Source organism: Carassius gibelio, chromosome B22 (assembly GCF_023724105.1).
Source record: "Carassius gibelio isolate Cgi1373 ecotype wild population from Czech Republic chromosome B22, carGib1.2-hapl.c, whole genome shotgun sequence".
Lineage (NCBI taxonomy): Eukaryota > Metazoa > Chordata > Actinopteri > Cypriniformes > Cyprinidae > Carassius > Carassius gibelio.
This window is the reverse complement of record NC_068417.1, coordinates 40143256-40158255: the sequence shown is the minus strand read 5'-3', so window position 1 is coordinate 40158255 and position 15000 is coordinate 40143256. Positions and strand designations below refer to the sequence as shown.

Here is a 15000-nt window from a genome sequence, read left to right as displayed (position 1 = left end):
TCCATCTGGTTTTCCAATTTAAAATAATTGTACAACATTTCTACATAACTTTCTACCATTTGTTTAAAAATCACCCATAAGTTTAAAATACAATCTCTGTTTCTGGCTACATTTCTTCTTTTCCATATAGCTTTTTTTGCTAAGATTAAAAACAAATTAACAAGTTTCTTATTTCCTTTGTTCTCTGTCATTCCCAGCATAAAAAATCCTTTGCCAGTCAGTAACCTCTTTATTTTTTCTTAATTCTTTGACAATTTCTTTCAGTTCATTACAAAATGGGTTAAGTTTTCCACATAATAAGAACAAGTGTAAAATACCTTCATCTTCTTTTTTACAGACTTTACATTGAACATTTGTTGCCTTCTGCATCATACACAATCTCATTTCTGTATAGATCACATTTTGTCTAATAAAATAGTCTAAACATTCTAAATCTACATCCAACCATTTCCATGTTCTATTCTTCCAAATGTCTTTTTCTTCGATTTCATTAAAATGCCTTAACCAAATCTGGTTGGCAACAGGTTTTTCAAAAACTCCATTTATAAAAAACTCATAGAACATTTTCACAGTACACAAATTAAAATCCACCCTCTTTTCTTTACATTTTAAAAACACCATCATTTTATTTTCTCCTTCTCCCTTCTTTTTAATCTGATCTAGCCATTGCCTTGGGATTGCTTTCTTGACATCTTCATACTGTTTTTTTTTAAAACCATGACATTAAAATCCTCTTTCTCCTCCTCCATTGCATCTTTAATCACTTGGAGTGGTAAAAATCCCTCTTTCATCTCCCATAAAACATCTCTCACGTTTACAATCCCCACTTGTAGCCACTTCTTAAAATAGATATCTCGCTCGTGTATCTTTATTTTGTCATTTAAAAACAGAGGCTGATTTAAAATCGCTTCCCTCCCCTCCGGATTAAAATCGACCTCTGTTAAAAAAAAGCCTCCAAGCATTTAAAACCTTTTTATAAAACTGTGGTATCCCCTCCATCATCCAACTTTTCAACTTCATCCATAAAATGTTTTCCCCAAGGATAAAATTCCCACATTTATTTAAATAAAAACCCATCAATTTCTTCCATTCATCTCTCTTCTTATCATCCAAATATTTCTTAACCACTTTAATCCTCATGCTTTTCATCTTCTGTTCCACATCGACTAAACCCATCCCTCCCTCTTCTGGTTTTCCTATCAGCGTATTGTACGCTATCCTTGGAGGCTTTTTTTCCCATAAAAATTCTAAAATACTCTTTTTTATTCTCCTAAAAACCCAGTTTGGCAATGGCATCACATGTTATTTGTTCCACATTTTTGATAACATTAACATGTTTACAATTAAAATTTTTCCTTCCAAACTTAAAAACCTGTTTCTCCAAAAAATCAGTCTCCTATCCATCCCTCCCAATGTCTCATCCCACATATTATCAACAGTTTCCTTCTCATTCTTTGCTAAGCCTACTCCTAAAATCCTCATTTCTTGTACCTCTAGGAATTTAACAACCCCCGTTAAAACCTCTGACCTTCCGAACTTCATATATACTGATTTTTCCTCATTTATTTTTGCACCTGATCCCTCACAATAACATTTAATTTTTTCCATTACTTCTTTAACACTTTCTATATTTTCAACAACAATTGTGGTATCATCAGCATACTGGAAAATTTTAGTCAGTTCCTCTTTTTCTTCTAGTTTTATTCCCTTTATTTTTTTCTCTCTGTTTATTAAAAGCCCTAATGGTTCAGCCACCAAAGAATATAACTTCGCTGACAGTGGACACCCTTGTTTTATAGACCTTAAAACTTTAAAAGGTTCCGTTAAAAAACCATTACATTTGACTTTTGTTAAAATATCGCTGTATAACACTGAGATCCATTTTATAAAATTCTCTCCAAAACCAAATTGTTTTAAAACAGCCAATAAAAACCCATGCTCCACTCTGTCAAACGCCTTCTCGAAATCCATGCTTATTATATATGCCTCCTTTCCTTTTTCTTTTATGTACCCCATTATATATCTTATGCTACTCGTGATATCTGCAATGTCCCTCCCCTTTACTCCATATGCCTGGTTAGTCTCTATTATGTTTGGCATGATATTTTTTAATCTGTTCGCTAAAACCCTGGCTAAAATTTTAAAATCTGTGTTTAACATTGTAATGGGCCTAAACTTTCTCAGTTCTGCTTTGTCTCCTTTTCTCTTGTAGATTATTTTCATTAAGCCTAAGCCCATTCTTTGGTGTACCCTTTCTTTTTTAAAAACCTCTTCATAGACTTCTTTTAAAATCGGGCTTACTTTTTCTTTAAAAACCTTATAAAACTCACTTCCAATACCATCTATTCCTGGGCTTTTCTTCACACTTATCTGATTTATTGCTTGTATAATTTCCTCAGTTGTTATTCCCTTATCACATTCCTTCTTATCCCCCTCACCGACTTTTTGTGTTATCTGTTGTAACAAAATGTTCCTTTTTTCCTCATTCCCTTCCTCTGATCTAAAAAGTTCTTCATAATATGTGCTTATTTCCTTTAAAATTCCCTTCTGTGCTTAAAACAGCTTGTCCTTCCTTATTCCTAAGTTCTTTAATTATTCCCGCGTTCACCCTGCTTTTCTAAAGGTTAAAAAAGGATCTACTACATTTCTCCCCTTCTAGTGTATACTTAGCTTTACTTCTTAACGTCGCCCCTTTATGTTTCCCTTCTTCTATTTTCCTCAACTTTTCCTCCACTTCAATTACTCTTGGCACGTTAACTTCATTTTTATTCAACTCCTCTCTTAACGTCTTTCTTATTTCTTGTTCCTTTGTTCTTTTTACCTTTTGTAACAATTTACAGTAATTCATAACATATTTATTTATGTCATATTTCATGTTTTCCCACCATTGCCTTTCATCTTCTATGCACATCAAGTCTTTTTTCCCCTCATCAAATTTATTTTCTATCTCTTTTTTAAAACTTTCTTCCTTTAAAACTTCAGTGTTTAAAATCCCCTCATATCCTTTTTAAAATCCATTCTCATTTGCACCATTTTGTGATCACTTAAGGTCGTTTCTTTATAAAACACTCCATCAATAAAACATTCCAAATTCCTAGTACATAAAAAGTAGTCTATCCTAGTTTGACACATAAAATTCCCTACCAGCTGTCTTCTTGTAAATTCCCTCTTTTTCCCATTTCTTTCTCTCCACACATCAATCATGTTATACTCTCCCATCAATGACATTAACTCCTTTCTTCCCCCATCCGATTTAAAAACCATTCCGTTAGCCATATCCATTTTACTAAAAACAGTGTTAAAATCCCCCGCAATTATTACCCTCTTCCATTTTTCCATTAACTCAACTATTATATTAAAATATTTTTTCTTTTCTATTTCTTCATTTGGAGCATGTACGTTTACTAAAATAAAATCATCTTCATCCATCTTAATTTCTAAAGCCATGCATTTTCCTTGTGTGTCATTATACATTTGCTTTGACCTGATATCTCTATCTTTTCTTATTAACATCGCAACTCCTCCTCCTATTTTTCCCTCCGCATTATTAAAAAATAATTCCCCTTCCCATCTTTTTTTAAAATCCTCCATTACACTCTCTTTCCAATTCGTTTCTTGCAATAAAATCACATCTTCATCCCTGCACAGTTCCTTGACTTTTTCAAATTCCACACCATTCATTAACCCTCTTGCATTAAAAGTAACAATTTTCAACACAATTAAAAAAGATAAAAGTACAAACTTTAGCATCATAATTTTGTTATCCTATTTCCTCCCCCTCTTTTGCACTTCTTCCACAGTCTTGTTTCTCCTCATTACTTTGCTTACACATTTTATTTTTAGCTTTCTCCAAATTGGGTATTACCTTAACTTTTCTTCTTCTTTTATTGGATGTTCCTGCAGTGCTGTCTCCGCCCAGGTTTTCACTGTCTTTGTCTTTTCTTTCCGTCTCACCTATCCATTCAGTCTCTTCTGGTTCCTCTGTTTCTACTTGTCCAACCGCATTAAACTCCATCTGTACCTCCATTTCCACAATGTCCTGTGTTAAACCAGTCTTTTCAATCTCATTGTCATTGTCCTTGCTTACATTGTCCTCTCTTTGCCTTGCTCCGGTGTCTTCCCTTTGCTCCTCTTCATTGTCTGTCTCATGCATCTGCCCACTCCCCCTCTCTTCTTCATTGTGCTGGTCTCCATACCAGCACTCGCATTTGTCCAGTACACAATTGCATTCTGGACACCTCACCACCTTACAGTCCCTCGCGAAGTGGCCTGTTTCCGAGCTTTTATTACATTTAAAGTCTGGGCAGTCCTTCATCACATGATCAGGGCTCATACACAACCTGCAGGTTTTCACCTGCTTGCTATGTATCACTCTATAGTATTGAGGACCATCCTCCATTTCAATTCGAGTACTGTAGGGCAAGGAGGCCACTTCTTTTGGGAACTGTACCTTAAGGAACCTTGTTCCATCTTCTATGTTGGTGCCGGTATAAAATCTTCTTCTTATCTGAGAGACCGGAGTAACCCCCCATCCCTCCAGCTTCTGTAGAATCTCTGCATCATCCAGGTAAGCGGGCAAATGCATGAACGAGACAACAAATTCTCTGTTATTCAATTTTTTAATTTAACGTAGTTTTCCTTTAATCATCAATCCTTCGTTCAGATTTTCAATATCTTCTTCCTTTTCAAACGTAATTTCGTACTCCTTCAACATTTTGGGTCTTACAGCCAATATTTTTGTCACATGCAACTTATCTTTCAGCGCTTGTATTATGTCTTCAGCTTTCCTTCATGCACTTCAGTCAAATCCACTACTACTGTAGCTTCTTTGGTGTAGGTTCTTTTCTATCTCCTTTCAGGCCCATCCTTTTCTTGTTGAGTTTTTTCCAGTCCGTTTGCCATTTGCCGCCGTGTTCCTCGTGCCAAGTCCGTGTCTGTTGCCGTAGTTCCGTCCATTTTTCAAAAATAAGGAAAACAAAAAACAAACAAAAAAAAGGAAAAATAAAATGATCCAAGTAATAAAAATAACCCAAAAATTTAAACAAAAAACAATTATTAAGACTCAAATAACCAAAAAACAAACACACACCAAACAATTTTGGGTGAACCTTCTTCACCCTTATATTGCCACCTCACTTCCTGTTTCACACTAGCTCTCTAGCGCCCTCAGGTTGGTATGGCCGTAAGCGAAGACTGCTGCAAAGAGAGGGCTATTTAAAGAGCAGCCAATCTAATCGCCAGTACATTATATAAGTAGGAAAGAAAACCCAAAAGCTTAAAGCACCTGGTATTCCTAGGCAGTCTCTCATCAAAGTACTAACCAGACCTAAACCTGCTAAGATTCGGAGATCGGGCATTGACTCTATTATTTGGCAAAATTATTATATACTAAGTGAAAAATGTCCAAAAAGCTTACAGCACCTGGTATTCCCAGGCGGTCTCCCATCCAAGTACTAACCAGACCTAAACCTGCTAAGATTCAGAGATCGGGCATTGACTCTTTTTTTATGCAAGATTATTATTATAATTCGTGAAATTTTCCAAAAAGATTAAATCACCTGGTATTCCCAGGCAGTCTCCCATCCATGTACTAACCAGGCCCAAACCTGCTAATATTCATAGATTGGGCATTGACTCTATTTTTTGGCAAAATTATTATATACTAAGTGAAAAATGTCCAAAAAGCTTACAGCACCTGGTATTCCCAGGCGGTCTCCCATCCAAGTACTAACCAGGCCAAACCTGCTTAGCTTACGAGATCAGACGAGATCGGGCATAGCCATGTTGGTATAGCCGTAAGCGAAGACTGCTGCAAAGAGAGGGCTATTTAAAGACCAGCCAATCTAATCGCCAGTACATTATATAAGTAGGAAAGAAAACCCAAAAGCTTAAAGCACCTGGTATTCCTAGGCAGTCTCTCATCAAAGTACTAACCAGACCTAAACCTGCTAAGATTCAGAGATCGGGCATTGACTCTTTTTTTTTTTTTTTTTTTTAATGAAAGATTATTATATAATTCGTGAATTTTTCCAAAAGATTAAAGCACCTGGTATTCCCAGGCAGTCTCCCACCGATGTACTAACCAGGCCCAAACCTGCTAATATTCAGAGATCGGGCATTGACTCTTTTTTTTTTTTTTTTTTTTAATGAAAGATTATTATATAATTTGTGAAATTTTCCAAAAAGATTAAAGCACCTGGTATTCCCAGGCAGTCTCCCATCCATGTACTAACCAGGCCCAAACCTGCTAATATTCAGAGATCGGGCATTGACTCTATTTTTTGGCAAAATTATTATATACTAAGTGAAAAATGTCCAAAAAGCTTACAGCACCTGGTATTCCCAGGCGGTCTCCCATCCAAGTACTAACCAGGCCAAACCTGCTTAGCTTCCGAGATCAGACCAGATCGGGCATAGCCAGGTTGGTATGGCCGTAAGCGAAAACTGCTGCAAAGAGTGGGCTATTTAAAGAGCAGCCAATCTAATCGCCAGTACATTATATAAGTAGGAAAGAAAACCCAAAAGCTTAAAGCACCTGGTATTCCTAGGCAGTCTCTCATCAAAGTACTAACCAGACCTAAACCTGCTAAGATTCAGAGATTGGGCATTGACTCTTTCTTTTTTTATTTTTTATTTTTTTTTTTAATGAAAGATTATTATATAATTTGTGAAATTTTCCAAAAAGATTAAAGCACCTGGTATTCCCAGGCAGTCTCCCATCCATGTACTAACCAGGCCCAAACCTGCTAATATTCAGAGATCGGGCATTGACTCTATTTTTTGGCAAAATTATTATATACTAAGTGAAAAATGTCCAAAAAGCTTACAGCACCTGGTTTTCCCAGGCGGTCTCCCATCCAAGTACTAACCAGGCCAAACCTGCTTAGCTTCCGAGATCAGACGAGATCGGGCATAGCCAGGTTGGTATGGCCGTAAGCGAAAACTGCTGCAAAGAGTGGGCTATTTAAAGAGCAGCCAATCTAATCGCCAGTACATTATATAAGTAGGAAAGAAAACCCAAAAGCTTAAAGCACCTGGTATTCCTAGGCAGTCTCTCATCAAAGTACTAACCAGACCTAAACCTGCTAAGATTCAGAGATTGGGCATTGACTCTTTCTTTTTTTTTTTTTTTTTTTTTTTTAATGAAAGATTATTATATAATTCGTGAAATTTTCCAAAAGATTAAAGCACCTGGTATTCCTAGGCAGTCTCCCATCCATGTACTAACCAGGCCCAAACCTGCTAATATTCAGAGATCGGGCATTGACTATATTTTTTGGCAAAATTATTATATACTAAGTGAAAAATTTCCAAAAAGCTTACAGCACCTGGTATTCCCAGGCGGTCTCCCCTCCAAGTACTAACCAGACCTAAACCTGCTAAGATTCAGAGATCGGGCATTGACTCTTTTTTTTTATGCAAGATTATTATATACTAAGTGAAAAATGTCCAAAAAGCTTACAGCACCTGGTATTCCCAGGCGGTCTCCCATCCAAGTACTAACCAGACCTAAACCTGCTAAGATTCAGAGATCGGGCATTGACTCTATTATTTGGCAAAATTTTTATATACTAAGTGAAAAATGTCCAAAAAGCTTACAGCACCTGGTATTCCCAGGCGGTCTCCCATCCAAGTACTAACCAGACCTAAACCTGCTAAGATTCAGAGATCGGGCATTGACTCTTTTTTTTTTTTTTTAATGAAAGATTATTATATAATTCGTGAAATTTTCCAAAAGATTAAAGCACCTGGTATTCCCAGGCAGTCTCCCATCCATGTACTAACCAGGCCCAAACCTGCTAATATTCAGAGATCGGGCATTGACTCTATTTTTTGGCAAAATTATTATATACTTAGTGAAAAATGTCCAAAAAGCTTACAGCACCTGGTATTCCCAGGCGGTCTCCCATCCAAGTACTAACCAGGCCCAAACCTGCTTAGCTTCCGAGATCACACGAGATCGGGCATAGCCAGGTTAGTATGGCCGTAAGCGAAGACTGCTGCAAAGAGAGGGCTATTTAAAGAGCAGCCAATCTAATCGCCAGTACATTATATAAGTAGTAAAGAAAACCCAAAAGCGTAAAGCAAATGGTATTCCTAGGCAGTCTCTCATTAAAGTACTAACCAGACCTAAACCTGCTAAGATTCAGAGATCGGGCATTGACTCTATTATTTGGCAAAATTATTATATACTAAGTGAAAAATGTCCAAAAAGCTTACAGCACCTGGTATTCCCAGGCGGTCTCCCATCCAAGTACTAACCAGACCTAAACCTGCTAAGATTCAGAGATCGGGCATTGACTCTTTTTTTTTTTTTAACGAAAGATTATTATATAATTCGTGAAATTTTCCAAAAAGATTAAAGCACCTGGTATTCCCAGGCAGTCTCCCATCCATGTACTACCAGGCCCAAACCTGCTAATATTCAGAGATCGGGCATTGACTCTATTTTTTGGCAAAATTATTATATACTAAGTGAAAAATGTCCAAAAAGCTTACAGCACCTGGTATTCCCAGGCAGTCTCCCATCCATGTACTAACCAGGCCCAAACCTGCTAATATTCAGAGACCGAGCATTGACTATATTTTTTGGCAAAATTATTATATACTAAGTGAAAAATGTCCAAAAAGCTTACAGCACCTGGTATTCCCAGGCGGTCTCCCATCCAAGTACTAACCAGGCCCAAACCTGCTTAGCTTCCGAGATCAGACGAGATCGGGCATAGCTTTTTTTTTTTTTTTTTTTTTTTTTTTTATTAAGTTCAGAAAATAATACATTATGTTTCTCCTAAATACAGAGTTTCACATTCCAATTAAAAACAACAACAAAACAAAAAAACAAAAATAAAAAATACATTCATACTTATAAATATTTTTCTTCTACATTATCCCATTTGTGGCATTTGCTATTTTACACTTTTTTTCAAACAGATACATTTATGTCATGTTTCAAAAGAATGTTCTGTACCTGAGAAGAAAACATTTTTATAAACATCTCTGCTTTTCCCTCCAGTCTCCAATATTTACACAATGTAAACATATAATCTTCCACCATATGCTTATACAATGTCCACACAATACGAACAGACCTGTTCTTAACTATATTTCTTCTTTTCCATATAGCATTTTTTGCCAAAATAATTAACAAATTGATCATGATTTTATTCTTACACTTTTCCTCCTTTCCAAACGTAAATGTTTTTTGCCAATCTTGATCTTCTTTTCTTTCCCCTAGGTCATTCACTATTTCTTTTAAAACCTTAAAAAAAGATCCTAATTCCTCACACAGTAAAAACAAATGCAACAAACCCTCATCTTGTTTTTTACAAACCTTACTTAATGCACTTTGTTCTTTTTTTTTATAATGCACAACCTCATTTCCGACCATATTACATTATGCCTTATAAAATAATCAAGACACTCCAAATTTGTGCTCACCAGTACTCCCCTCATATTTTTCCATATTTCTTCCTCTTTCAAGCCATTGAAGTTTCTTAACCACATATCATTTGAATTTGGTTTTTTAAAAATCTCTTCCCTTAAAACCTGATAAAACATTTTCACATTCCCTAAACTAAACCCTATTCTTTTATTTTGATTAACAAAATACACTTCAGTCTTTCCTTCCTCTTTTTCTTCCTTCTGTATTTCATTTATCCACGCTTTTGGTATTGCACTTTTAATTTCTTTATATAGTTTCTTTACATTGTTTATGTCATACTCTTCTTTGGCTTCATCCAACTCATCAGTAATTACTTGCACTGGTAAAAAAACCCTCTCTTATCTCATACATAATATCCCTTAGTCTTGCAAACCCAACCTCCCACCATTTTTAAAAAAAAAAATATTTCTTTCCCACTTTTCACAATATGCTTATTAAAAAACAATGGTTGGTTTAAAATCTATTTCCTTCCTCCAGGTATAAAATCAACCTTTGAGAGAAAAAAACCCCAAGCTTTTAAAACTTCTTTATAAAAATCTGGTATTCTTTCAAACATCCATGCTTTCATTTTCATCCATAAAACACTGTCCCCTAGTTTAACATTACCACATTTGTCCAAATAGTATTTCATTGTATCTTTCCATTCTCCTTTTTCTTGATCATCTATATACTTTTTCACAACTTTAATTCTCATACTTTTCTTTTTTAATTCTACATCAGATAATCCCATTCCTCCTTTATCAGCCTGTCCTATCAGAGTGTTATAAGCAACTCTTGGGGGTTTCTTCTCCCAAATAAAATCTAAAACACATCTTTTTATTCTTACTTCCACCCATCTTGGCATTGCGCTCACCATTAAAATATACCACATTTTGGATAACATTAAAGCATTAACCACTAAAATTTTCCCTTTCAAACTTAAAAATCTTCCCCTCCAAAAAATTAATCTCATTTCCATTTCCCCCAACAACTTTTCAAACATTCTTTCTCTTGCCCCTTTCTCATCTTTTCCTAAAGTCACACCCCAAATTTTTGTTTCCTTCACCTCCTCAAAATTAAAAACTCCTCCTAAATTTGGTACCTTTCCAAACTTCTTGTACACAGTTTTTTCTCCATTAACTCTTGCACCTGTACCTTTACCATACCTCTCTACATTTCTCATGACTTCCTTCATACTTTCTAAGTCTTTTAAAATCAGTGTCGTGTCGTCTGCATATTGGAATATCTTTTTCTCTTCTTTACCTTCTTCTATTTTAATACCTTGAATGCTTTTATTTTTCTTAATCATTAAACCTAAAGGCTCTGCTACCAAAGTATATAGCTGTGCAGAGAGTGGACATCCTTGCCTTATTGATCTTGTTATTCTAAAAGGTTCTGTTAAGAAACCATTACACGTCACTCTCGTCATTATGTTATTATATAAAATTGTTATCCATTCCTTAAAATTCTTTCCAAAACCAAAACGTTCTAAAATTGCAAATAAAAAATCATATTCTACCCTATCAAAAGCCTTTTCAAAATCTAAATTAACAACATATCCATCCTTCTGTGTTTCATTTAAATAGCTTATTATGTCTCTTACACCACTCGTTATATCAGCAATATCTCTCCCTCTTACACCATATGCCTGATTAGTCACTATAATTTTGGGTAAAATATTTTTCATTCTATTTGCAAGAATTTTAGATAGTATTTTTAAATCTGTGTTTAACATTGTTATTGGTCTAAAATTACTCAAATTATTTTTACTTCCTTTCCTTTTATAAATTAATTTCATCAACCCTATACTCATCCTCTGATCCAATTCTCTTTTATCAAAAATCTCCTTATATACTTCCTTTAAAATCCCACTTATCTTCTCTTTAAAAACTTTATAAAATTCATTTACTATCCCATCTGTCCCCGGGCTTTTGTTTCCTTTTAAACTATTGATAGCTTGTACAATTTCCTCTTCACTAATTTCTCTATCACATTCCTTTTTATCTTCTCTACTTACTTTAGCTGTAACACTCTCTAATAACTGATTTTTTGCTTTTTCGTCAATTCCTTTTGTTTCAAAAAGCCCCTCATAATAGTCTTTGACCTCTGTTAAAATTCCACTTATGTCTTTGACTATTTCTCCTTTTTTATTTTTTAATTCTTTTATTAACTTTGCTTTGCCTCTACTTTTTTCCAAATTAAAGAAAAATTTTGTACATTTTTCTCCTGCAATTGTGTTTTTTGCCTTACTCCTTATAATAGCTCCTTTACACTTTTCTTCCTCAATTTTCCGTAACTCTTCCTCCAAAAGTATTATCTGTTTTATATTTACTTCACTTTTATTTGTCTCTTTTCTGAGTTTTTTCCTTATTTCCAGCTCCTTTGCTTTTTTAACTTTCTGTACCAATTTGCTATGGTTTATAGAATATTTTCTTATTTCATATTTTACATTTTGCCACCATAATCGTTTATCTTCAAAGTACATTCCGTCCTCTTTTTCTTTGTCTAATATTTCCTCAATTCCTATTCTATAACTTTCACTTGTCAAAATTTCTGAATTTAGTATCCACACTCCAGGCCCTTTTTTTTCTTTACTAAAGTAAATATTCCATAAAAGCATTTTGTGATCACTCAAACTGGTATCCTTATAACAAATGTCCCCCCCAAAAAATTCCATATCCCTTTCACTTAAAATAAAATCGATTCTTGTCTGACACATAAAATTCCCAACCAGTTGTCTTCTGGAAAATTCTCTTTTCCTTTCATGGTTTTCCCTCCAAACATCTATCAAATTTCTTTCCTCCATCATTTCTTTTAACTCTTTCCTTCCCATATCTGTTCTAAAAACCATCCCATCTGCCATGTCCATCTTACTAAAAACAGTATTAAAATCCCCAACTAAAATAACGTTTTTATATGTCTTTATTAAAATCCTTAATCCCTCAAAAAAATGTTTTTTTTTCTCCCTCTTGGGTGGGTGCATGCAAATTAATTATCACAAATTCATGATCATCTTTCTTAATATTAATCCCAACACATTTGCCTTTTTTGTCATTATAGACTTCATATGAATTAATTTCAACATTTTCCTTTATTAAAATGGCTACCCCCCTTCCTATCCTTCCATCACCATTATTATAAAACATTTGTCCTTTCCATCTCTTTTTCACATCCTCAATCATTTCGTCTTTCCAGTTTGTTTCTTGTAAAATTATCACATCCTGCTTTTTGCATAGTTCTTTTACCATCTCAAATTTCTTTACACTCATTAAACCTCTTGCATTTAAACTCACAAAGTTTAAAACCATACCAATAAAAAATAAGCATTTAAAACCATTCATCTTCAGTCTCTCTCACAATCTTGTTCTTGTATCAATCCCAACTTCTTTTTATCTATTTCAATCATCTTTTTCTTTCTAGCAACATTAAGATTTGGCTTTACCTTCATTGATTTTCTTCTTATCATTTTTCCAACCTTTTCTATTTCTTTCCTTGCCTCCTGTTGTTCCATATCCAGTTCCTCCACCTCATCGCTCTCCTTTTCATCATTTACTTCCTTGTCATTTGCACCATTCTGTTCGGTTTCTCCATCTTCTCCCTCCTCTGTATCGTCCTCCATTCTGTTTACTTCTCCATCCTGGTGACTTTGGTCCTTCAACTTCTGATTTTCCATATATTCTATTTGCTTTTGTTGTTTGTTTTCCATTGGTTCAAAAGTCTCTGTGGTTTCTGCAATCTCATCTTGCACCTGCCTGTCCATACTTTGTTGCTCCTCTGATTGCTTCTCGTTACCTTCCATCCAGCATTCACATATATTAAGAGGTTTGCCACAGTCTGGACATTCAATTGCTGTACAGTCTCTTGAGAAATGTCCTTGATCATTGCATTTAAAACATCTGAACTCAGGACAGTCTTTGATGATATGTTCTGGACTTAAACACAATCTACAAGTTTTGACCTGCCTACTGTGTATTATCCTGAAGTACTGTGAGCCTTCAGTTGTCTCAAACCTTGTACTATATGGCAATGATGCCACCTCCTTTGGGAACTTAACCTTAACAAATCTTGTCCCATCCTCTATCTCCGTTCCTGGGTAAAACCTCCTCCTTATCTCTGTTATGGGAGTAACTCCCCATCCTTCCAATTTCGAGGTTATGTCATCATCATCTAAATACACAGGCAGATGCATGAACGAGACTACATATTCTCTGTCCTAGAGTTTTTTAACATCACATATTTGTCCTTTAATTTGCAAACCATTTAACAGTCCATCACAAACTTCCTCCGTTTCAAAAGTCACTTCATATTGTTTATTAGTCTTTGGTCTTACCGCAAGAATTTTTTCCACGCTCACTTTTTCCTTTATTGCTCTAATCATGTCCTCCGCTCCTCCATTAAGCACTTTACTGATGTCAATTATTGCTGTAGCTTCTTTTGAATAGATCCTTTGTTTCTTCATTTCTTTCGCCATCATCCCTTCTCCTTGTCTTAATCCTTTGCCTTGGTCAATTGCATTAGCTTGTTTCAAATTTGTTGCAAGTTGTGAAACAAGCAGTTGATCCATTTCACTCATTCTGAATAAAAAATAAAAAATTAAACCACTCCCCAGACAGCATGAAGCTGCTGGTTCGTGGTTTAAAACTTATTAAATAGATAAAGAAAAACTCCTCTTACAATTAATTCTAACAATAAAAGATAATAAACAAACAAACAATACATGAGTTAGCTTCCGTCCTTTCTACACACACTTGCACTTCCTGGATTGTACCACTACAATGAACAGGGTTGCACAGGTTGGTATGGCCGTAAGCGAAGATTGCTGCAAAGAGATGGCTATTTAAAGACCAGCCAATCTAATCGCCAGTACATTATATAAGTAGGAAAGAAAACCCAAAAGCTTAAAGCACCTGGTATTCCTAGGCAGTCTCTCATCAAAGTACTAACCAGACCTTAACCTGTTAAGATTCAGAGATCGGGCATTGACTTTTTTTTTTTTTTTTTATTAAAGATTATTATATAATTCGTGAAATTTTCCAAAAGATTAAAGCACCTGGTATTCCCAGGCAGTCTCCCACCCATGTACTAACCAGGCCCAAACCTGCTAATATTCAGAGATCGGGCATTGACTCTATTTTTTGGCAAAATTATTATATACTAAGTGAAAAATGTCCAAAAAGCTTACAGCACCTGGTATTCCCAGGCGGTCTCCCATCCAAGTACTAACCAGACCTAAATCTGCTAAGATTCAGAGATCGGGCATTGACTCTTTTTTTTTATGAAAGATTATTATATAATTCGTGAAATTTTCCAAAAAGATTAAAGCACCTGGTATTCCCAGGCAGTCTCCCATCCATGTACTAACCAGGCCCAAACCTGCTAATATTCATAGATCGGGCATTCACTCTATTTTTTGGCAAAATTATTATATACTAAGTGAAAAATGTCCAAAAAGCTTAAAGCACCTGGTATTCCCAGGCAGTCGCCCATCCAAGTACTAACAAGGCCCAAACCTGCTTAGCTTCCGAGATCAGGCATAGCCAGGTTGGTATTGCCGTAAGCGAAGACTGCTGCAAAGAGAG

General features: G+C 35.3%; 3 non-coding genes and 2 pseudogenes across 3 annotated transcripts; all 5 read right to left on the bottom strand.

The window, feature by feature from the left end:
• Positions 1-5683: 5683 nt before the first annotated feature.
• On the bottom strand, positions 5684-5801 carry LOC128006678 (uncharacterized; annotated as a pseudogene).
• Positions 5802-6321: 520 nt separating this feature from the next.
• On the bottom strand, positions 6322-6439 carry LOC128005761 (5S ribosomal RNA). The gene has a single exon (XR_008178403.1). It is a non-coding gene; the product is annotated as a 5S ribosomal RNA (ribosomal RNA).
• Positions 6440-6820: 381 nt separating this feature from the next.
• On the bottom strand, positions 6821-6938 carry LOC128003617 (5S ribosomal RNA). The gene has a single exon (XR_008176337.1). It is a non-coding gene; the product is annotated as a 5S ribosomal RNA (ribosomal RNA).
• A 935-nt stretch (positions 6939-7873) lies between these two features.
• On the bottom strand, positions 7874-7992 carry LOC128000160 (5S ribosomal RNA). The gene has a single exon (XR_008172953.1). It is a non-coding gene; the product is annotated as a 5S ribosomal RNA (ribosomal RNA).
• A 6879-nt stretch (positions 7993-14871) lies between these two features.
• LOC128007426 (uncharacterized) lies at positions 14872-14980 on the bottom strand (annotated as a pseudogene).
• Between the last annotated feature and the right edge of the window lie 20 nt (positions 14981-15000).